The sequence below is a fragment of the Podarcis liolepis genome (assembly GCF_965112155.1).
Source record: "Podarcis liolepis genome assembly, chromosome: 7".
Classification (NCBI taxonomy): Eukaryota; Metazoa; Chordata; class Lepidosauria; order Squamata; family Lacertidae; genus Podarcis; species Podarcis liolepis.
Window position 1 is genome coordinate 71,369,081 of NC_139561.1, and position 24,101 is coordinate 71,393,181.

At 45.4% G+C, this 24,101-nt stretch overlaps 1 protein-coding gene across 9 annotated transcripts in view; it reads left to right on the plus strand.

Annotated features, from left to right (window-relative positions):
- Positions 1 to 24,101, plus strand: part of HIVEP3 (HIVEP zinc finger 3) — a 225,489-nt gene that overhangs the window by 114,916 nt on the left and 86,472 nt on the right. For all 9 annotated transcript variants that reach the window (XR_014528288.1, XM_083512058.1, XM_083512063.1 and 6 more), the window contains exon 2: positions 6,421 to 6,511. The gene's annotated coding sequence lies outside the window, so the exon portion shown is untranslated. The remainder of the gene's footprint in view (positions 1 to 6,420; positions 6,512 to 24,101) is intronic.

Sequence of the window (24,101 nt, forward strand, 5' to 3'; positions counted from 1 at the left end):
AAAGCGCATCTTCTGATTGGCTGCAGGAAGCTCCTGCAGCCAATCAGAAGCCACAAAAGCCCCACTGGATGTTCGGCTTCCAAAAATAGTTTGCAAACCGGGACAGTCACTTTCAGGTTTGCGGCGTTTGGGAGCCAAAACGTTCAAGAACTAAGCTGTTCGGAAACCAAGGTACGACCATAACAGCAACAACAAACTGCTGTTGTCATTGTCACTGTCATCATCATCATCGAAATACAGTATGTCTCGTTGTAGTGAGGAAGTGGCAGGAGTGAGCCAGTAGTAAACCACACAAAGTTAAGTGAATTAACTCTTTATTAGAAAAAAAGAGGATCTGCAGTAGATCCAGGCCTCATGATCCAGGCCTCATGAGCACAGCAACTCTTCTTCAGTAGGCCTTGCCTTTATGAAGCAGTTGTGAAGACTGAAGGTCTCACCTTCCCACAGCTGCATAAGTCCCCTCCTCTCTAGGGTTTTCTCCAAGCAATCAGAGACTGTGCCTTTGTGATGCTAACTTCTCCTTTGCGCTCTTCATGCCTCTCCTGGTTCTGTGAGACCAGCAGAGAGGGGACCTTGCCGCAGCAGGAGGGGAGATACCCCTGCCTCTTCGGCAACCTGACTCATCTCTGCCTCTTGACCACACCCCTCCAACTCTCCTGCTTCTGGACGTCCCTATGCCACAGACTCTGCCCGCTTACTAAACCCTGTTGGCTCTTCAGCTTCCGACACTTCCTCATCCCAGTCTTCTCCTTCTGACCTCTCATCATCTTCCCACCACCAATCCCTGGGCTCTGAGCCTTCTTCCCTTGGGGGTTCCCCAGCTGGTTCCTCCCACCACTTTCATTTTTGCCGCAAACAAATAATTGAATCCCCCCCCTTTCTCTTGTGACAATGGCAGTGCCCTCCCAGAGGCAGAAATGCATCTTGCGTTCTCGGCGTTGCGTTCTTGGCGTACAGGCCAGGACCTGCTTATCTTCAGTGTATAGAAATTGGAATGATCTGATCCTATTCGTAGCCTTACAGAAAGTCTTCCTGTTTTAGAAATTGTTTTGGGGGGAGTAAATATATGAACACCTTGTCTTAAACATTTTGTTCATCATTCTAAAAGAAAGCATGTCATAATTCATTTGACTTCTCATTTTCCCCACTCTGGGGAGGGGCGGGGAACACTCCCCAGAAATCCTCTTTCTGCTTAATATTTCTGAACCTACACATCTCTACATCCAAAACACTCTGCCTAACAGTAGAACTGACCCTAGGGAAGAAGGACCTATGGCTTCCTCCATGGTGCTTATACATTTTCTCCATATTGCTCACAATGTTCCATATGGAGCTCTGTGCAAAATGCACTGATAATTGAAGGAGGGCAAATCAGCTGATTTGGAGGGCATGGGGTTTTTTTTTTGCTTTGTTTTTAAGCAGCTTGTGCTTTTAAAGTGTACAATGGAGAGAGAGAGAGAGAGAGAGAGAACAAGAGAACCTCCTGATAATCTGCACTCTGTGAAAATGGAGACTGAAGATTCCCTGAAGATGCCGGTGTTAAGAGCCATTAGATCAAGTCTAGCTTTTGTCCCGGGGGCCATGGCAAAATGTCTACCTCTGTTGCTTTCTAAGGGCTTTCTCTGGTCTAGTGTTAAAGCATTTTAAGTGGTGAGGTTTCCTTCTAGTCTTCTCATAGGATTTTAATGCCAGGGCAATCACCTCGCTAGAAATTGCTCCTAATAGTCAGCTTGCCTTTTTTTGCTTCCTTTCCGGCTCTCTCATTGCACTCTTTTCATTCCCACCCCCCACACATCAACTCATCCTAGTATTTGTAAGTTCTTAAAATAAATCTGCTGCCATGTCTTGAGGTAGCCAAAAATTAAATATGTACTTTGGACTTCTGTTGTACCGTGGGAAAGAGGCACAGTGGTAGAACATCTCCAGGTACTGCTAGGAAGAGTTCCACATTACTGAGGAAATCAGGCCTGACAATGGTACCACCTGCCTCAGTTCAGAGGTAGTGCCACCTGCCCTCCAGATGTTGTCAGGCTCCAACTCCCATCAACATTAGCCAGTATGGCCAGTGTCCAGGGATGACAGAAGTTGTTGACATCCGGAAGGTTCTGCATTGGCTACTCTTGCCTTAATTATATATCCAGGTTTGAAGACTGCAACACAATTCTCTGTGAGGTTTATCTTTGAGGAGTCTTAACTAGCTTCACTTGGTCCAGATTGCAGCTTCAGAGATGTTGGTTGATACTCAACCATGGGATACCAGCCTTGTAACAGCTGCGCTGGTTATCGCTTTGCTTCCAAGGTGCAATTCAGAGTGTTTTTGTGATGATCTTGTAGAGCCCTGAGTGGCTTAGGTCCTTAAGGATCACTGCTTCCTGCACCAACTTGCCTGCTCTCAGATGGAGAGGTCCTTTTCTTTGTCCTGCCTAGGGTGAAAACACAACTGCACGGAGCAGGGCAGAAGAAGAAGAAGAAGAAGAAGAAGAAGAAGAAGAAGAAGAAGAAGAAGAAGAAGAAGAAGAAGAAGAAGAAGAAAAAGAAGAATTTATTTATACCCCGCCCATCTGGCTGGGCCTCCCCAGCCACTCTGGGCGGCTTCCAAAAAAATATTAAAATACTGTAATACATCAAACATTAAAAGCTTCCCTAAACAGGGCTGCCTTCAGATGTCTTCTAAAAGTCTGGTAGTTGTTGTTCTCTTTGACATCTGGTGGGAGGGCGTTCCACAGGAATAGGAGACTGCCTTATATTGAGTCAGACCATTGGTCCATCTAGCTCAGTATTGTCTACATTGATTGGCTCTGGCTGTCCAGAGATTCAGACATTCTCAGCCCGACCTAGAGATGCCAAGGATCAAACCTTGGAGCTTCTGCATGCAAGTGTAGTTGCTCTGCCACTGAAATGCAGGCCATACACCCTTCTCAGGTGTTATCCTCGGTCCTCTAGCAGTGCTGTCCCAACCCCAGCCGTGTACGAAAACAGAGCCTGTGGGCAAAAACCAATCGATTGACCATGGTGGTCTTCAGATCTCCCCATCTCAAGCCTCAGCAATCTGCCTTCAGCAAGTGGACCTTGAAAAGCCTGCCAGCCAGTGAGATTGACTGAAAAGATCATGAACTGCTGGGCAGAATTATGCCAGGGCTTTCCCATCCAGCCATCTGTTTGGGCAGGCACTGCAGCTTTTGTGTTACCCAGATGAGGTAATGTGCTGTGGCAGCCTGTGGAGAGGGAGAGAGGGAGGGAGGAAAGGAGGGAGGGAGGTGGATGGAGAAAGCAGAATGATTCCTCCTTTCATCAGAAATTGACTCGTCCGTCTCACTTTGGGCAACAGGGGCAGCCAGCTTCCATTTGCCACTGGCCATGACACTGGGCCACCATCCTTGTGGCCTCCTGTTTCCAGTGTCTCAGGAGAGCAACCCTCAGGGCACAATAGCCAGGAGGCTTATTGTTTGTTCTAGTGCTGCTGACTCCACTTGCCAGCAAAAACCTGGATTTAAATATAGAAACCTTAGTTGCCATAACAACCATCATTTCTTTTTTAAAGAAAAAAGAAAGGAAGGAAGCTTTCCAGTTTGAGAGGTAGCAAAGTTCTTCTGCTATCCAAGATGCAAACAGCTGCTTTCGGTTCTTTTTGCAAAATGCTCAGCAAAATAAAATAAAACAGAAGCTTGGGCTCATTATATGAAAAGGAGACTGCAAACCCCTCTTGCTCCTCGTGAGAAGCAGGGGGTGGAGGGAGAGAGAGAGAAAGAAAAAGAAAAAGAAAAAGAGAGAGAGAGACATACAGAGGGGTAATGCCTAGGGCTCCATCTGTTGTTTTGATGCCTGGAGTGACCAGCCTGCGTTACAGCGGGGATTCTGCAGTGACTGGGATTTTGTGTGTACATGTGTGTCTGGGAGAGAGAATGTGTGCATGTGTGGTCCCCTCCCCTCCTCCTTTCCAGCACCTTAGAACTATCGGAGTTAAAATTCATTACATACATGCATGTGGAGCAGAAAAGCGGGCTGGGGAGGGGGGGGGAAGTATGAGATCACCAGAGGCTGATGAATTATAAATCACAGGCAGAGACTCCGATGACCAGCAGCTTGTATACCAGTGTGATGCGGCTGTTGCTGGAGAACAACAGGGGCTTGAGGGATCAAATGTTGCAGGCAGTGATAACAGCAACCCGATACTATTGGAAAGCAATCTTGCAAGCTCACCAGTCGGAATAACGCCCTTAAAATTTCAAGGGGGTCCTTCGAAATACAAACAGACCAAAAATAAAAACCTCCCAGATATAATATTTCTCTCTCTATAATTTTTTTTAAAGGGGCTTCTATTTCCCCTATGTTCAGAGACCAAACAGGTGCAGTGTGCTCTCCAGAGGCTGTTGCACATCCCATCAGCTCTGACCATTGGATCTGCTTGCTGGGCCTAAAGGGAGGTGGAGTCAAGCAACATCACAAGAGCACCATGGTGGCTGCCACTGCGAGTAACCAGAGTCAGGGTTTTTTTTAATGAAAGAGACTAATCTAGGGATGTCGGCCAGCAGTGGAACAAGCTGATTGGGCACCAGGGGCGGCATTTTTTCACCTCCCTCAGTGGTGACACCAGGGGTGGCCCACCCCCCGCCCCCCTTCCTCTGCCCCTGATGTCGGCATAAAATGAATAAATGAATTCACTTCAGCTGGCGTGCCGAGGTTCTAAAAGCTGCCTGGGGATTTGTACACTGATCCTGTGCCTGTTCAGGGCATCTTGTATTGCAGATGGCGCTTGCGGTCTCTTCCAGCTCTATAGTCCTATGATTCTATTATCCCTGTTCCCTTCAATTTCATTGGCTGCTAGAGTGACCACTAGTGCATTGCCCAAAATGAGGACATACATCACCCAAAATGAGAATTTTTGGGGAGGGAGGGAGAAATGCAGAAGCTATTTTGCACATGTAGATGCAGATTTAGAAAAAAATTAAATCATGGGTGGTGGACTTGTGGTCCTCTGGATGTTGTTGGAGTCCTCCTGTTGGCCCTAGTGATGAGGAGAGTTGGAGTTCTGAACATCAAGAGAGCCACAAGTTCCCAACCCATGATTGAATTACAAGGACAATACACCTCACCACAGTGGGGAAGAATGTGACTGGGTGAGCTGAGAGCCTGTTCATTCTGCTGCCCAGGTGCTCCTCACTGCAGATGGGCAACGTCAATTATTATGACCATTGTTTCATTTCCCGCCCTTCACCTTAAGGTGAACAATAATAGAAACATTTTTTAAAACAACAACAACAACAATAAAAATAAGGTCGATCCTAAAAATACACTCCTCAAGTGTCAAAAGCTAAGGTGAAGACACATGTCTTCAGCGTCCTTCAGAAACTGTACAATGAAGGTGTCTCCATGGGGAGGGTGTTCCACAGTTTAGGGGCCACCACAGAGAAGGCCCTTTCCTGGTTTGCTGCCCCCTGAGGTTTTGTGGGTGGAGGAACTCCCAAGAGGGCCCCCTCTGCTGGTCTCAGCACGCAAGAGGGTCTGTAGAGGAGGAGTTCTTTCAGATATCTAAGGCCCCTGTTGCTCCCTACTCTTATGTCTTTAATCTTGACTTGGATCAGGAAGCCCTTCAAATCTTCCTTCAGACAGAGAATTGTGTCCTCTGTAAAGTTGGACCCACATCATCCCCTGTATTAGCTGTCATCTCTTGGGGTGGGTGGAAACTCGGACCTCAGTAACGCATCATGCGAAGCCTTTTATCTGACGTTATCGAGGAGATACCGATATGTGCCTTAATTATATCACATGTGCGTGTGTGTGACTTCATAATTCTGGGTTGGTGCCACATACTAGGAGGCGCTGGCTCATAATTTCTGGCATGCTTTCAGACTGACCCTAATATTTGCTGCATCAGCGGATAAGCACTTAGGGTCTCCCCCTGGCATTTTCGGGTTTGGAGACAATGCTGTGTCATCATGTGGAAGAGAAGTGGCGGGGGCGGGGGCGGGGGCAGGGGGGAGTTCCATTGCGCAAACCCAAGGCCTTATTCTCTTTATATATTTCTTTAATTAATTAACTTGGAAAGCCATCACAAGGGAAAACGTGATAAGTGATACACAGGTAAAATCAATCCTGTGTGAACTTGGCTTGTTTTCATTACCCGCAGTTTAAGCAAACCACAGTCCCCCTACTTCGGATGTAACAGGGAACCGTTATTTGTTTGGTAGTGGAAATGGATGCTTCTGTTCTCCAGTTTTTGGCCACAACAGATGAGGAGAAGGCTGGGAAAATCTGTCAGGCCAAAGCTTGCGCAAGCTTGTTTGTGTAGCAGGAAACCACAGTTTCCTGTTACCTCTGAACCTGGTCTCTCTCTGTGTGTGTATCTGTCCCTCGATGTGATACACGTATCATGGCCAATATAGTTTTCATGTTCAAAACAATTTCTCATTTCTTCACCAGGCTCTTGTTCAAAAAACATCTTCCTCTTGCTGATCACCTTAAAGACTGTTGCTGAAATATACAGTGGGGACTTGTGGTTGCATCTTCACAGGTAAGAGACCTCTAAGTAAGGAAGAATATATTTGTTTGCTTGTTATGCATGCTGAGAGAAATTATTTTGGGATGAGATTCAGCAGATTGTTGCAATTTTGCTGTAATGCTCTGCCCACGGACACCCCAAAGACCTCTTAGGATCACACAAAGAGTCAGGCAATGGAAGCAGAGTTGTTTGTTTGTTTTAGATCATGGATGGGGAACTCTGTTGGACTACAGCTCCCATCATCCCTGACCATTGGCCATGTTGGCTGGGGCTGATGGTTAATGGAGCCCAACAACATCTGGAGGGCCACAGGTTCCCCATCCAAGCTTTAGGTGTTGAGTTGCTGCCACTGTTTACAGTGCAATGAATTTTCTAGATAATTTGCATTGGAATTTTTTTTGATGCCTTGATTTAACATGTTTATTTTAGTTGTATTTAATGAGCAAAGCTAAAAACTTGAAAGCTGCCAGGTCTACCTAACACTGTATTTCCCAACTGGCATCCATTCATTTTTATTAACAAATATACGAAACAGAAATTTTCCCAAACAAAAATAAAGAGCTGGTGAGGGTGGGGAATTCTTCCCACATCACTGGTTGTATAAGACTCACTGGCCTGGTTTGGCTGATCATATCTCGACTTAATGAAGTGAGATATGAAAGGCATTTACTCTCTTCGCTGCTCCCTTTATGGGATGAATAACCAACCCAAAAAGTCAGTAGCCATAGTTTCCTGTTCAATCTCACTGGAAACTGTGGCTAGCACCTTCAGAACAAGCCAGGATGCTGAACCCATTCCAAAGTATGGCCAGGCTTCTGCTAAAGCTGGTAACCATAGTAACTCGGACGTAACAGGAAACTATGATTAATTCTAGCCTTTCTGGTCTGCTTGCTCACACCATGAAGCCACAAAAGATTCATTCACACTTTGCCTTATTAAACAGAGACGTGATGGTCCAAATGCAACTGCTCTCTTGTTGTCTCTCCTCTGCCTTGTACAGCTTTAAGCGGTCCTGAAATTCCACGATGCCAAATTGTTTATTCCGAGATGAGTTTTTTTTTTAAAAAAGGATGTTCCATCATCAGATCGCTTGGTCTTGAATTCGATTCTTTCTCTCCTTTTTATCAGAGCTGTGTGTCACATCCTGTTACCCGCGTTGTCAAATGCCAACGTAAAAACATGGTTCCTGTCCTCTCTCTATGAAGCACTTTCCATTTTCCGAGATGTGCAGTGAAGCTAATGACATTGACATACCTGCAAATATCTTTAGGGCCCCCAGCTTCTGTAAGGGCACCTTCTCCTATGAGAATCTGCCGCCAATTAACACCTTCCTCAGGGGACCATCTCTGGAAGTTCTTGCCTCTGGTGACTAGCTGTATAGCTGTTAGAGACAGGATCTTCTTGATGGTGGCAGCACAGCTCATTTCGTCCGCTTGTTCACTTGCCTCCTTTTCGTTAATGGTGCTGTACATCTTCTCTCTTAATTGCTCCTTTATCTGTGGGTTTTATTGTTATTTTGGTGCATCGTATGCTAATTTTTCTTTCTGTAAGCTTTTTTGTTGTTGTTGGAAGACGAGCTAGAAATGTTAGGAAATAAAACTTTTAAAGACGAAACAATATTTCAAAATGGAATAAGGGAAAGCAGTTTGTTTAAATGCACTGGTCATGATCTTGGAGTCTCAGAGTGAATTTGGTTTTAGTCTTATAGGCTGCCAGGGTTGCAGTGTGGTCTTTTCTATGTATGTACATAGGGCAGTGCTGGGCCAGGGTAATTGTTGAATGTGAAGAATAGTGTGTTTGTGTGGGTGGATGTGTGTAGAGGTGGACTGACTGAGCTATGGGTGTGTCAGCACATGTGGAATTTGTGTGAGTAATTGTGTGAGTGGAAGTGTATTAAATTAGTGGAAGCTTATTTCATGGATCTTGATGTTTTACATATTGTATTGCTTAATTTTATTGTTTGATTTTTCCCACAAACCGTGTGTGTGGGGGGGGGGGGTAATAATACAGTGGTACCTCAGAAGTTGAACGGAATCTGTTCCGGAAGTTCGTTTGACTTCCAAAACGTTCAGAAACCATGGCGCAGCTTCCGATTGGCTGCAGGAAGCTCCTGCCGCCAATCAGAAGCCACAGAAGCCGCACTGGACGTTCAGGTTCCAAAGAATGTTCGCAAACCGGAACAGTCTCTTCTGGGTTTGCGGTGTTCAGGAGCCAAAACGTTCGACTTGCAATGCGTTCGAGATCCAAGGTACTACAACAACAACAACAACAACAACAACAACAACAACAACAACAACAACAACAATAGACTAGACCAATTCAGGAGGTGAACATGACACCATGAGTGGAGATAGCCAGAAATTCTTTATAATGCATGCTCCATTCTCCCCCCTCCCCACAATGGACATGTGATTGATAACATGTTTTCTTCTATTGTATATACTTTGTTGTTCTTGTTACTACAATGACTTATTGAAAACTCAAATAACTCCCTTAAAAACTCAATAAAATACATAGTTTAAGTAACAGTGATGGATACAACCAATATCAGTCATGCACTGAAATCAAGGACATGATGAATTTAGGGCCAGGTATTTAAATAGGTCTACTCTGAGTAAAATGCAGCTGAATGTAAATCATGTTTATGCACCCTTTATCCCATTATTTTATATGCATTTACTTGGCCGGATAATTGCATTGGAAAAATCCTGAGAAAATGCAAATTTTTAAGGATGTCATAGAATTGTGGAGTCGGAAGGCACCCCGAGGGTCATCTAGTCCAACCCCCTGGAATGCAGGAAATCTCAGCAAAAGCATCCAAGACAGATGGCCATCCAGCCTTTGCTTTGAAACCTCCCTGTCTGTTTTTCAATCTGCGGTTTGTTTGTTTTTTTTGGAAGCTACAAATTAGGTAAAGTTGCCTATCACAGTGAATTAAATCTAGTGGGTGGCCTGAGCTCTGCCCAACTTGGGAGACTAAGCTTTATTGCAGACCCCGTCGACACACTGTGCTTGTGCGAAACTGAATGCAGGTTTGTGGGTCCACCTCTCTATGCATGAGTTGCGTTTGTAACTTGAGGATCAGCCTGGAATCTCCATTTGTTTCCCTTTTAGCTCGTAAGGGCGCTTTCAGTGCTAATTTTAGGATATTCTCCAAAGATACAATCTTTAGGGTCGGCGCATAATGAATACCCTATTTATTATGCTCCAAACTCTCTTTTTTAAAAAAGAAAAAGATGTGGTGGTGGGAGGAGGGAGGGGGAGATGCATCCTACCCTTAAATATGCCGATCTCCACAGAGCTGTAATTTTGGCGTGTTCCGAGAACAAGTCGGGGTAGGGTAAGGGCTCCGTCTAACAGCCAGGAAGAGGCTGTCTGTTTATATTTAAGGCTGTGCCGATGTGAGTTGTGTAAGCAGGTGGCACATTAAAATGCATGCATGATTTCCTACCAGGATGGAGCTCTGTTTTTACTGGCCTGCCCTGCCCTTGTAAGTGAGAGGGGGAAGTCAGGAACCATCGCAATGTGAGATATTTCAGCCAGCAGGAGAAGACCCAGAAGGAAAGATTCGTAGATTCTGGAGGGTGATTTGTTCCATCCCCCTATCTAGGCAAACTGTTGCCCCACTGCGTTTGGAAGCAGCCTGTTTTAATTGGAGCCCCTCCTACCTTCCTGGTTTGGGATTTGGAAGGCCTCATGGTAAACAATGAAAGAGATCATTGATAGGAGACTTGGGAGAACAGCGCAAACCTCGCTATTCATTTTGGTTTGTCATTTACGCTTCCTCCCCTATGCCTGACAGCTGCATAACATACAGAAATCCTGCAGGTGAAGGGACTTCCTGCCATGGAGATACAGGCAACGAGGCAGGGAAAGTATCTCCTGCTGGTTTTCTGTTGCTTAGTGGAAGCCAAATGCTCCCACATTGAATGAGCCAGGGTGAGATTTTGGAGGCACGACCACAAACAATTGGGAAGGATGGGGAGAATTTGCCAATGGCAGGTGCCATTATTTCTCCCACAAGGCTTCAGAGTGAGTAGGGGCAGAGAAACATTGCCCACACTTGGATTTGGCTTCATAGAATTGTAGAGTTGGAAAGGACACGAGTGGACATTTAGTCCAACCCCCTGAAATGCAGGAATCTCAGCTAAAGCATCCCTGACAGATGGACATCCAGCCTCTGCTTAAAAACCTCCACTGAAGATTCCACCACCTTCTGAGGGAGTCCGTTCGCCTGCCAAACAGCTCTTACCACCAGAAAATTCTTCCTAATGACATGACTTCATCACGTAACCAAATCATAATGGAACCAAATTGTGGTTAGAGCGATGTGCTTTGACACCAATGCTCCATGCTTCCACTCTGGAGACTTGCAGGGGGCGGGGAATGATGGCACCCCATTGCTTCGGTCATCCCCCCACCCCAGTGCTATGCAGGTGGTATTGCCGCCAGACTCCCCTCCCTTCCTGGGGTTGGGAAGAGACACAACTTAGCGATCTCAGATCCAAGGGTTGGGATTAGTAAATAAGCAAGTCTGTGCAAATGGACGGGATGGCTCAGCGGAGGATTTTCAGGGTTTGGCAGGGAGAGGCTCCTGAAGTGTTTGGATTGGCAATGTGGAAGATAGCAAGAAAGACAGAGTAGCTGGCATGGAAGCAGCCGTTCCATCAGGAAGCAGGAGAGAAAGAGGGAGGGAGGTACAGTGGTAACTGGAGGACCTCTCCAATGAGTACATTGGCTCTGCTTGAAATACCAGGAACATTTAGCTCCACCTCTCCAATTCTCTCCCCCCCCCCCATGAACCTGGTCATTTCAAAAGCAAGGAACTAGTGCCTGAACTTGCTTTTTCCCTCTCCCTCCCAATCGCTTTTCCTTTTATGTGACATCTTTTAAATTGTAAGCATGAATACAGTGGCTGTTCCCCCCCCCCCCCAGATCTCTGTAAGCTGCTATGGGAGTCTTCTTCCAGCGGAAGAGCAGGATTTTAAAAAGAAATATGTTGCTATGGGGAGTTGGAGGACAGTTTGCAAATGGGCTTGCATCAAGGGGATTTATTTTGTATTTGTTGAAGGATGTAAGGTGCCTTGATTATTTCTTTTGAGATGGAAAGTGTGGGGTATGAATTATCCAAATAAATACATTTTGTCTGAAAAATGCCAGAACTACTTAAACTTCAGAGATGGATAATAGGTACAAAATAGTTTTGACATAAGATTCAGTGCGGGGACATTACCATGAATTATCATACAGACTGTTTGACATAAATGCTTGACACATGTTTGTAGTGGGAGAGAAAGGGCTCAGTGGTGTCTGCTATGGATGCAGAAGTTCCCAGGTTTGTTCCATCCCCATCATTTCCAGGTAGGACTGGGAGTGTTCTTGCAGAGAAGCTGGGCTGGATGAGCTTAATGTTAGGTGGATTTGTAGCTGTTTGACTGTCCGAACCCAAGAGGGCTCACTAATGGTTCTTCATCACTCTGGAAAAAAGTGACAAGTAGGATGCTTCAGGGCCCATCATTGTTCAATGTCTTTATAAATGGCTTGGATTGAGGGGATGCTCATCAAATGTGCAGGTGACACAAAACACAGAAGACAGAATTGGGATTCAATATGACCTTAACAGATTGGAGAACTGGGCCCAAACTAACAAAATGAATTTCAATAGGGACAAATGTAAGGTTCTGCACTTAGGCAGGAAGAAACAGCTGCATAAATATAAGATGGGAGACACCTGGCTTGTCAGTAGCACACGTGAAAAGAATCTATGGGTCCTAGCAGACCACAAGCTTGACATGAGTCAACAGTGTGATGCACCAGCAAAAACAGCTAATGCTATTCTAAGCTACACGGAGAGAAGTATAGTGTCCAGATCAAGGGAAGTAATAGTACCACTCTATTCTGCCTTGGCCACATCACACCTGGAATATTGTGGCCAATTCTGGACACCACAATTTAAGAAGGCTGTTGATAAGCTGGAATGTGTGCAAAGGAGGGCAACCAAGGTCTGGAAACCAAGCATTATGAGAAACAGTTGAGGGCATTGGGTACGCTTAGCCCGAATAAGAAGAGGCTGAGAGGAATCATAGAATCATAGAGTTGGAAGAGACCACAAGGGCCATCGAGTCCAACCTCAGATATCTCAGATATGATAACCATCCTCAGATATCTCAGATATCTCAAGAGTTGTCAGATGAAAGATGTAGCAAGCTTCTTTTCTCCTGCTCCAGTGGGTAGGACCTGAATCAATGGCTTCAAGTTACAAGAAATGAGATTTCAACTAAACATCAGGAAGAACTGTCTGATGGTAAGAGCTGTTTGACAGTGGAACGGCTGTGGACTCTCCTCCCTTGGAGGTTTTTAAGCAGAGGTTGGATGGCCATCTGTCATGGATGCTTCAGCTGAGATTCCTGCATTGCTGGTGTGCTAGATGATCCCCAGGGTCCCTTCCAACTCTACATTCTCTGATTCCATGAAACCAGGAAGAGCTGCTGCCAGTCTGTGTAGACACTACTGAGCTAGATGGACCCACTTTCTGGCTTGGTATAAAGCAGCATCCTAGGTCCCTATATTTAACCTGCATGATAAAGTTTTTTCCATTATGTTAAATGATAAGCCTTTGAAACTGAAACCATTGCTGCTCAACCTTATGCATGTTTACTCGGAAGCCAGTTTACTCTGTGTGCGCAGGATTGCAGCCTCAATAATTGCAAAGAATCAGCGTACTGTTAGGGTAAATCAGGCATAGGCAAACTCGGCCCTCCAGATGTTTTGGGACTACAACTCCCATGATCCCTAGCTAACAGGACCAGTGGTCAGGGATGATGGGAGTTGTAGTCCCAAAACATCTGGAGGGCCGAGTTTGTCTATGCCTGGGGTAAATCATACAATTGTTTCTTTGTGTGTTTTCAAACACCCCAGTAACTCTTTCTTTGATCCCAAGCAAGCTAGCTCCTTATAACACTCTACCCCTTGTCTGGCAAAGAAGAAGCAGTGAGTTTTTTTTTATACCCCTCTACCAAGTCACTAATGCAAAAGTTCCTGTATCGCATGTGTGGTGAGATCAAGTTACATTGTTAAGCTGTCTTCTATGCTGCAGGTTTATGTTTGCTATAAAACATCCCCCCACCGCTGTCTGAATGATCTATGGAGAAATAAGTGGCAGCGATTAAGTAGCAAATGAATAAGGGGGGTAAATTATGCTTTTCCTGAATCCAAGACACATTAAATGTTTGTGTCGGCATGTGAGCACACATACAGGAAAGCGGGTGCTACAAAGCCATTCACTTTTTACTCAGTGTTGGGGGAAATCAGGCCCAGAGACCAAATATGGCCCTCCGAACCTCTCTCTGGCCCTCCACAGGTCACCCACGTGGCCTTGAACTCAGATAAGGCCTTTTGCTTGTCTGGATGGGGGTAGAGAGAGGGATGGAGGTGTGTGAGTAGAAAATAGACTACTGTACAAAGGTAAATTTTAAATTCATTGCTTTTCTGCCTCTGCCCCCAACGAGCCCTGGCATGTGGCCCTCAAAAAGTTGTCCAGAAAGGAATGTGGCCCTTTTGCTGCATTAAGCTCTTTTGGGGGAGGGAGAGGATATATTTAAAAAATGTACTAAGTAAGGATTGTATCCAATGTGTAACATTCCATATATCTTCCCACCCAGCACAGGGATTTCAATGGAAATCCCCTCTCTTCCTCCCCTTCGTGCTCCCTAAATCTGTTCACGGTCAGATGTGGGGATAGTGTGGGGCATGCCAGGGACGAGGTGGGGGGTTCAAAGTTCCATTGCACATGCAGAGATCCTTGCGCTCATGTATCGCGTTGTTGGATGTTGCCCTAAATAAACCAAAGTTTTGAAAATAGTGCAAAGTGAGATGCAGCTGGTGGGTAACTGTGCCTCTTTAAAGCAACATGGCCTATTACCATTGTAATTAAGGACTCAGCAGGCAGGAAAAGAGTTTTGAGCGGCTGCGTTTCCTTGTGGGGGATGCGCAACCTCTGCCACATTCAGGAGGATGAAGCGAAAGTGCGCTGATACACTAGTCACCCTGTATATTTTCCATTTTGAGTGTCTGATTTTGTCAGCCCCTGGGCTTTCCTGGGTCCCAGAAGAAGGTTTGTAACTTTTTGTGTGTGTCTAGACAGCTCGATATTAGCAGTCATAGCCCACATAGGCTAAGGTTCATCACGACTCCCACATTAGCCACAAAAGGAAAGTAGTGTAGAGTACAAGTGGAAAGTGGTTGGAGGTGTGATTCAAAAAGTATATGAATGTTAGCATCTTCAGAGGACTTTCTTTCTTTCTTTCTTTCTTTCTTTCTTTCTTTCTTTCTTTCTTCTCTTTTTTTAATAATAATTTTTATTGAGTTTACATTGTTTTGTTACAATCCATTAAAATCATAACATCACCAGTAACTTTGCCCCCCCCCCCCACTCCCTGGCTTTCATAAATATTCACAAAGGAGGGAGTATGATCTTAGGCCTTAGGTGTCGGTTGTTCCTGTTGTGTTGTGGCTGCCTCTAGTTTGTCGTGAACTGCCCTGAGATCTGCAGAAAAAGGGTGGTATAAAAATAAGTAAATAGCAATGATATTCGTTCAACATAGGGTTTTTCCTTAGTTATCTAACTCACTAGAATTTTTATTACAATACATTCTATGTTTTTATACTTTTTAAAGGTTGCTTAAACACTTGTTTAATCAATGTTAGATTATTATCATTTTGGATTGACCAATTGAGCAATTTTTGAGCAAAACTTGTTGAGCACATTGTATAAATTAAGCACCCTTCTTTTTGGTGTCTGTGATATTCATTTCTCTCTTTTTTTTAGTGTCATGTTATTGGAAGAGGCAGAGATCATAGCTCAGTGGCAAAGCACATGCTCCAAATGCAGAAGGTCTCGTGTGTTTAGTCCTGGCCTTACACAGGTCACCTGAGGACAGTGCTAGCTGTAGGTATGGCTGGAGTTGCAGGACCTTGGAGAGTTCAAGATGAGAAACGTGCTCTGCAGCAGTGTAGTGGAGGAAGAATTTGGGGGAGCTTAACTCGTGGGCTCCCCTTCCAGAAAGAATGATGATAACATGCCAGCAGGTGATATTTGCCAGTGTCGTAGGCTTGGAGGACAGGTCTGGCCTGGCAGATAATTCCCACTTTTTAGGTATCTTAAACCACTGTTCTTCAATCTTGTTACAACTCCTATCTTCCCTGTTGACTAAGCTGGCTATGGATGATGGGTTTTGTAGTCCAATGCCAGCTGGGGGCTGAAGGTTGAAGAGTTCTCTCCTAGGCTCAGATAGTGACTGCTTCAATGACAATGATTTTCATGGCTTATCAGGGATGTGAGCCCATGTCTCCTCAGTCATAATCCAGCATACTGACCCTTTGCCAGCTCATGGTCCCCCCTTCTCTCCTTCTCTCTCTCATTTGTCTATATCTATCTATCATCTATCTATCTATCATCTATCTATCATCTATCTATCTATCTATCTATCTATCTATCTATCTATCATCTATCTATCTATCTATCTATCTATCTATCTATCTATCTATCTATCTAATCTATCATCTATCTATCTATCTATCTATCTATCTATCTATCTATCTATCTATATCTTCTATCATTTCTTGCCCTTCCCAGAAGAGCCCAGCATTACAAGCACAGCAACAATAGAATGCAATTTTAAAAGTTTTAAAAATAATTGAAAACCTCTTTAAAAATCTAATAATTTACACTGAAAGTTAATAACATCAGGATTGCAATAGGGGCTAAATTCCTCTGGATGACACCCACCTCTCCGCTTCCTCCTTCCAAGCTGAGAAGCAAAAGGGTAGCAATTCCCTTGCATGCAAGGAAGTACGGAGGATTTTCCACTCTGCTCAATATTTGTTTGTTTTCTCCCCTGCCTAGGAAGACAGAAGTAGCCCCCCTGTACTCCCAGGCCTTCTGCACTGCCCTCTTTCCAACATCCCAGTGGTGGTGAAAGCAATAAAAATGTGATTGTCTAGCAGTAATTTAACACAACATTACTGTGGGTCAAGTACAAACCCTGCAGCAGCAGCAGCAGCAGCAGGGTTATGATTAGCAATCGTTGTGGCGGCGAGTCAGCAATAAATGTCCGAGTTTAGGCAGTTCTCTGGGGGTGTTCACTGACTAGCTTTTTCAGTGCATCACTTGTAAGCTGCAGACATCAAGCTCATTGAGCAAAGATCCATTTCTTAAGGAATAGGGAACAAACTTTGCACTACAAAGGATTGCAGCAGTGGTGCCTCCCTTCTCTGCTAAAGTTTCTTCTCTCTCTCTCTCTCTCTCTCTCTCTCTCTCTTTCTCTCTCTCATCTATCATCTATCTCAGGGGTAGGGTTTTTTTTTCAGCCCAACCAAGGGCCACATTATTTTCTGGTCAACCTTCTGGAGGCCGTATGAGAATGATGGACAGGACCAGAAGAAAACATGGAGATTCCTTGCCACCCCCTCAAGTGCTTTTGCCTGGATGGAATGTGTCCTTGAACAATCATAACGTCAATCGTTCCATAGAATCATGGAATTATAGAGTTGGAAGGGACCATGACAAGAATCATCGAGTCCAACCCCCCTGCAGTGTAGGAATATTTTGCCCAACGTGGGGTTCACACACATGACACTAAGGTTCAGAGTCTCATGCTCTGCCAACTGAGCTATGGTTTGAGCTGGATGGAGTTCCTGGGTGGAGAGGCTTGTGGGTGGGTACATAGAAGACTCTTGGCTTTAGTGTGGGTGGGTTGTACCCTTCTGTACAGAGGTAGAATCACATGGATTGCTCTGACCACTTTTGCCCCACCCATCATTGGTATGTGGCCCCTGAAAGTTGCCCAGAAGGGAATGTGGCCCTTAAGTGACTCACAGCTTCCCACCCATGATCTAGGGTCTGCAATCCTTACATTTCTGCAAATGCACTAAGTCCATTTCTGAGGCTGGTTTCTAGCAGGAATGCTTCTTAGACAAGAGGTAAGCAGCTCTGTAGCATGTTTTCTCACCATCCAACCATGAATATAGGGGAGGGGAGGAGAAGCTAGCATACCTTGCATTCCTGAAGCGGGTGGTGGTGGTATTGAGGCGGAGGATTCCTAGTAGCAAAAAACGGCTTCCTTGCTTTGGAATCTGGTATGCACATCCTGCTTCTCTGTATGTCTGGAAGAAAACAGACAATTCCCTTCAGGAGAGCTTTGGTCACCCCTTGTACCTAATGGATTGAATATGCATTTTCAGTCAGCCACAGTGATGCTTTGCTTCTTTTTCTGGCCTCTGGAGAGTCTGGCACATGGATTTTTTATTTCATTTTTTTGCATTTGACTCCTTTGACATTGTGATCTCTCCCAACTGCTTTTTTAAAAGGGAATATGGTAGCATTTCAATTTCAAACTTGAATAACCTTGTCTCTGAGCACTGTTACGGGACAGAATTATGAGCACAGTAATTCATGAGTTTCTGAAAGCTTCTTCCTTCCAAGCTAGCGGGCAAAGGCAAGTGAGTTCATGATCACAATTTGGAAGAGAGGGACTGGCATGCATTGTGGATAGTGAAATGCTATATTAAGTTAATCCAAAGCTTATAAACACCCCCTTCCTGTATATCCCATGCCATTTCATTGGCTCTGGACAACTTTCTGCCAATACCATATTTTCTGTCTTGACTTTATGAGGAGCTTTTCCAGACTGTCATTATTTTGTGGGAGCAAATCAAGTGCTTACTGGAATTTGAGGTTTGCACAATTAAAGTGAATTGAAATGCTTTGCTGACTTAGCATAACAAATCCACTTAAAAAAACAGTAGCAGCAGCAGCAGACTTTAAGCAGTTAGGAAAGTGATGGTGAAATGCGTCGAAAAGTGTGGGGTGAGCGAATGATTAATGGGAAGACATGTGAAACCTCCTGCAAGCAAATTGGGAGGAATGCTTAATGATAAAAACCAGACGTAGTCTAACCACTGCATAAGCTTTCTGCAAGCAAATCAGGGATCAATGCTCAATAAACAGGTCATACAGAGGAGCCTTGATTTTTGTCTTCAGAGGTTCCCCAGGTATAACATTTTGCAGTAACCCAACCTTAGAGGTTACCGGAGCAATAAATGACAGAGGTTAGGCAATCCCTGCCCAGTTAGGGGTGCAGTTGAGCCACCAGCCAAAGCTGATGGAAGGCACTCTGTGCCACTGTGGCCACCTGAGCCTCAAATGATAGCAATGGATCTGGAAATACCAGAGGGAGTGTAACCCCATCAAAAGCAGGCAGCCTCCCAGCCATCTGGTGTAGGGAACTACTACTACTACAGCAGCAACAACAACAACTTATTATTTCTACCCCACCCATCTGGCTGGGTTTCCCCAGCCACTCTGGGCGGCTTCCAACAAAAGATTAAAAATACATTAAAACATCAGTCAGTAAAAACTTCCCTAAACAGGGCTGCCTTCAGATGTCTTCTAAATGTCATATAGTTGTTTATTTCTTTGACATCTGATGGGAGGGCATTCCCCACGGTGGGTGCCACTACCGAGAAGGCCCTCTGCCTGGTTCCCTGTTACCTCACTTCTCACAGTGAGGGAACCACCAGAAGGTCCTCAGAGCTGGGCCTCAGTGTCCAGGCAGAACAATGGGGGTGGAGATGCTCCTTCAGGTATATTGGGCCGAGGCCGTTTAGGGCTTTAAAGGTCAGCACCAACACTTTGAATTGTGCTCAGAAATGTACTGGGAGCTAACAGTGCCTCGGTCTTATCTGGACTGAGCCTCAGTTTATTGGCTCTCAAATCAGTCCATTATTGAGGCAGGACAAAGGTCCAGCACATCCTCTGCCAGACCTGCAGATGTAAAGGAGAAGCAGAGCTGTGTGTCATCAGCATATTGCTGACAATGTGCTCCAAAACTCCAGATGACCAAACTCAGTGCTTTCATGGGTAAGGATTGCAGTAGTCTCCATCCGTTAGCCAAGTGCCATCCGTTTTAATGCCTGCGATGTGCTTGAGCCAGTTAGAACAAGTGATACATTCATACTTTTAGGGCTGGTCCTGTGCAGCTTTTCTCAGAATTACCCTCCCCCCCGACTTCAGTGGGACTTGCAAAGTGTGTTTAGGATTGTAGCCTAAGTGCTATATTTATTATTAATAGATAAGAAGTATTTGTTGCTGGCCATCAGAACGATGCAACAATGCTGCCACAATGCCAGGAAATGCAGATTGAGGTCGAACCATCAAGTCTCGTGCAAAGTAGTTTTTATCTACTCATTTATTGGCTAAAGCATAGATATGACCTGAGAGCTTATACCAATCAGGGTCTAACTCTGATTATACCAATCAGTGTCCCAGCAGTTTAAATAAATAAAGAAATAAATACTGAGCATTGGCAGGGTGATTTTCATCAGGACCCCACCGTGCTTGAGGACTGCTTGCTTTTAAAAAATAAGGGTAATAATTTCCATACCGAGAGTGAAGGGATGTTGTGGTCCTGATGAAAATCATTTCCCCACCCTCGGTATTCATTTTAAAAATTCCACTGCCTGGTATACATTTCATGTCTTGCAAGGAAGGACACACTGCTCTTACTGCTAGTTTCCCTGGGACTGCAGAGATAAAGAGAGGTGTGGTCTTGATTCTTTCTTGTGTCAGGGCACCAACGGCCCCCTCCCCTCCCTGGAAGACCATCCTGGCAACAGGGAGAAGAGCAAGCTGATTGGCTAGCGAAGGAGCGGCTGCTTGAATGTCTGCTTTTCCTCTTCCCTCTGCATTCCCTTTTCCTTTTGTGTCATGTCTATTTGATGGTGGGCCTGCCAGCAGGGAGTAGCTTATCTTTTAATATTTGTAGAGCATGTATCACCATCATCACCAAATTATAGGTGCTTTACAAGTGTTATATAAAAGTTAGACAGACAGACAGACAGATAGATAAGTCCTAGTGAAGCTCAGCAAAAACTCATGATAGAGTCCTCACAGAACTTTACCAACTTCTTCAGACGATGGTTGCAGGGCCACATTTTTAAGTGTGTGTGCCAACCTTTGAGTGTGTGTCTCTGTGTGAGAGAGAGCGAGAGAGGGAGGGAGGGAGGGAGGGAGGGAGAGAACTCTAGTGCTGGACCTGGGAGACCAGAGATTTGAATCCCCACTCAACCATGAAGCTCGCTGGGTGACCTTGGGTCAGTCACAGTCCCTCAGCCTAACTGACCTCACAGGGTTGTTGTGAGGATGGAATAGTGAATGGGGTGAACTGTGCATGCCTGCTTGAGCTCTTTGGAGGAACTCTAACAGTCAAGCAATCAATCATAAATACTGGGTTCTAATCCACCTTTCTCCCTGATGTGCTAGCTCTATACGTGCAAGGACTTTTGATGCATGGGAGCATTCAAAATCTGAAAATCCATAATCTGGAGCATACTGCAGTCCCGGAGAAACTCTGTCTTGTGTCTCCCTGCAAACACACACTTGCAGATAGGTTCCAAGCACCCTTTGGGCTTCTTTCAACTTTGATTCCATTCCGAAGCTCAAGATGGAATGTTCTGCTCTATTTCTAATTAAGTACAATATCATACTGATTAAGTTAGTGTTCCTAATTAAGCCCAAGCTTGGGTGGTGATGCGACATGGGCTCTGCTGGAAATCCTGTCTCATTTCGGCTAGGAGCTCAGAGTCAAGGACTCTCTCCCCCCCTCCCCACTGTTTCCCTGCAGAGTATCTGCTCTCCACCTCTAAAGATGGGGATATGGGCTTCCCTGCTGCGATTACAGCCTGTGAACACTCTGGTACGTGAGCAATGAAGAAACAGTTGGAATTGGATGCTCGGGCCAAACTGTAACTCCCTGTCACCAGCTGCTGCTGAATCTGCAACGGTCAATATGTTCCTTAGAGTTGTGGTCCTAGTGGGTGGGGTTCTTTTGCTTCCATAAGCAGCACAGTGCTCTCATTGATCCTGAGGTGTGAGCAGCATGACGGAGGTCTCTGCTGGCTGCGAGGAATGTTATTTTCAAGGCTCTTTACTTCCTGCTTCAGGCAGGCTTCCTGCTTTCCAGTAGCCCCTTTCTCCTGCCTGCTTCCCAGTCAGAGCTGATTCTGAATGCAGGCAGCATGTCCCCTTAGGGACATCCATCCATGCTGAGGGTTTGCCTGCTGGCTCCTTCTTAACTTCCTAGGAGCAGAACCTTGTGATTGCTGAAAAATGTGCCACCATGAGCGCAAGGTTGTATGTATCCATGGAGATGCTCGTTCACAGAAATATTCTCTGCATGAATACATCTCCAGGGACGCTGGGAAAGCATTGCATTAGAGAGAAAAGTATTCTCTGGGGTCAGCTGTAGCAGTGGGGCGGGTGTAGGAGTTGACCCAGCTTTTCTTAATGAGCCCGACCTATGTGCTGATGGCCGCGCATGAATGTGGTGCTTGCTTGCAAGAGAACGATGTCAGATTACAGAAGATTCTCAGTATAAAGCTGGTACAGGACTTGGTCCAAAGAATAAGGGCCAGTTTGGGGTAGTGGTTGTAGTGTTGGGCTAGAGGACCTAGGAGACCAGGGTTCAAATCCCTGCCTGGCCATGAAATTCACTGAGTAATTCTAGGACAGTGGTTTGGAGGAATGCATTGCACCCCTGAACAGCCTGCCCCACCCAGATTTCAAGCTGAACATTCAGTATTGTGAAGTTTGGGTAAAGGTAAAGGTAAAGGGACCCCTGACCATTAGGTCCAGTCGTGGCCGACTCTGGGGTTGCGGGCACATCTCGCTTTATTGGCCGAGGGAGCCAGCGTACAGCTTCCGGGTCATGCGGCCAGCATGTCTAAGCCACTTCTGGCAAACCAGAGCAGCACATGGAAATGCCGTTTACCTTCCCGCTGGAGCACTTTGATGTGCTTTCGAACTGCTAGGTTGGCAAGAGCAGGGACCGGGCAACGGGAGCTCACCCCGTCGCCGGGATTCGAACCGGCGACCTTCTGATCGGCAAGCCCTAGGCTTTGTGGTTTAACCCAGAGCACCATCTGCGTCCCTTAGGTTTGGGTACAGGTGTCATAAAAACATTAAAACCCCCCACAAAAAACATTGGATCAGGCCAATGGCTCATCCAGTGGCATAGCGTGAGTTGCGAGTGCCCAGGGCCACACAGAGGGTGGGAGGGAAACAGACAGAGTATGCATGCACATTCAACTGCCTAACTGCATCCACGTTACCCAGGAGATCGCAGCAACAAAGATAAGAAAAGAAGAGTCGTTCCATTGTCTGTAGAGGTCACTTCCTGGTTCTCCTTTTTCAACAGAGCTCAGTGATGGAAGTGCACAGTTGTACTGAGGCAGCAGCAGGTGTTGAAATTTTGCACCCAGGGCAACAGCCCCCCCCCCCCGCTATGCCATTGGACCCATCTAGTCCAGCATCCTGTTTTCACAGTGGCCACCCAGATACTTATGGAAAACCCATAAGAGCATGCTCTCCTCCTGTGATTTCTAACAACTGCTATTCAGAAGCATTACTGCATCTACCTCCTGGCCAATAGACCTCTTTTCCATGAATTTGTTTAATCCTCTTTTAAGGCTCGCTGGCTATTACTGCCTCCTGTGGAAGCTCATTCCATAGTTTAACAGTGCACCATGTGAAGAAATACAGTGGTACCTCGGGTTAAGTACTTAATTCGTTCTGGAGGTCCATTCTTAACCTGAAACTGTTCTTAACCTGAAGCACCACTTTAGCTAATGGGGCCTCCTGCTGCCGCCGCGCCGCCGCTGCATGATTTCTGTTCTCATCCTGAAGCAAAGTTCTTAACCTGAGGCACTATTTCTGGGTTAGCGGAGTCTGTAACCTGAAGCGTATGTAACCCGAGGTACCACTGTATGTTTATCTATCCTGCGTCGTCCAGGAGTTCTTGTGTTATAAGAGCAAGAGGGAAACTTTCCTCTCTCCACGTTCTCTATGCCATGCATACTTCTATGAACTTCTCTGCCTTGTTGCCTCTGACTCACCTTTCCTCAACTAAAACAAAAAATTCCAAATGCTTGAACCATTCTTCATAGGGGAGTTGCTTCATCCCCTTGAGCTCCAGCTCAAACCCTAGATTTTTGAAAAGCAGACCTAGCGTCCACGCGTCTATTTTGTATTTGCCTTTTTGAACACGAGAAAGCCACATTCCATATGATCATTGCTATGGAAATACTCTCTAGTGTCAAAACAAGTTTGATTGTGTGCCAGCGGTGGCAAATGCAGACCTTTACATCTTTTGGGTTGTGTGTTCCTTTGGATCAAAGCCTTAACTTTTGGAAAGTAGGGCAAGATTTGAAATATTTAAAGAAGTAGAGAACATCGGCCTGGATAGCTCAGTTGGTTGGAGCACGATGCTGATAATGCTAAGGTTGCAGGTTTGATCCCAGTACGTGACAGCTGGATATTCCTGCACTGCTGGGAATTGGATTAGAATCAGGGGTCAGCAAGCTTTTTCAGCAGGGGGCCTGTCCACTGTCCCTCGGACCTTGTGGGGGGCTGGACTATATATTTTTTGGGAAATGAATGAATTCCTATGCCCCACAAATAACCCAGAGATGCATTTTAAATAAAAAGACACATTCTACTCATGTAAAAACACGCTAATTTCCGGACCATCGATGGGCCGATTTAGAA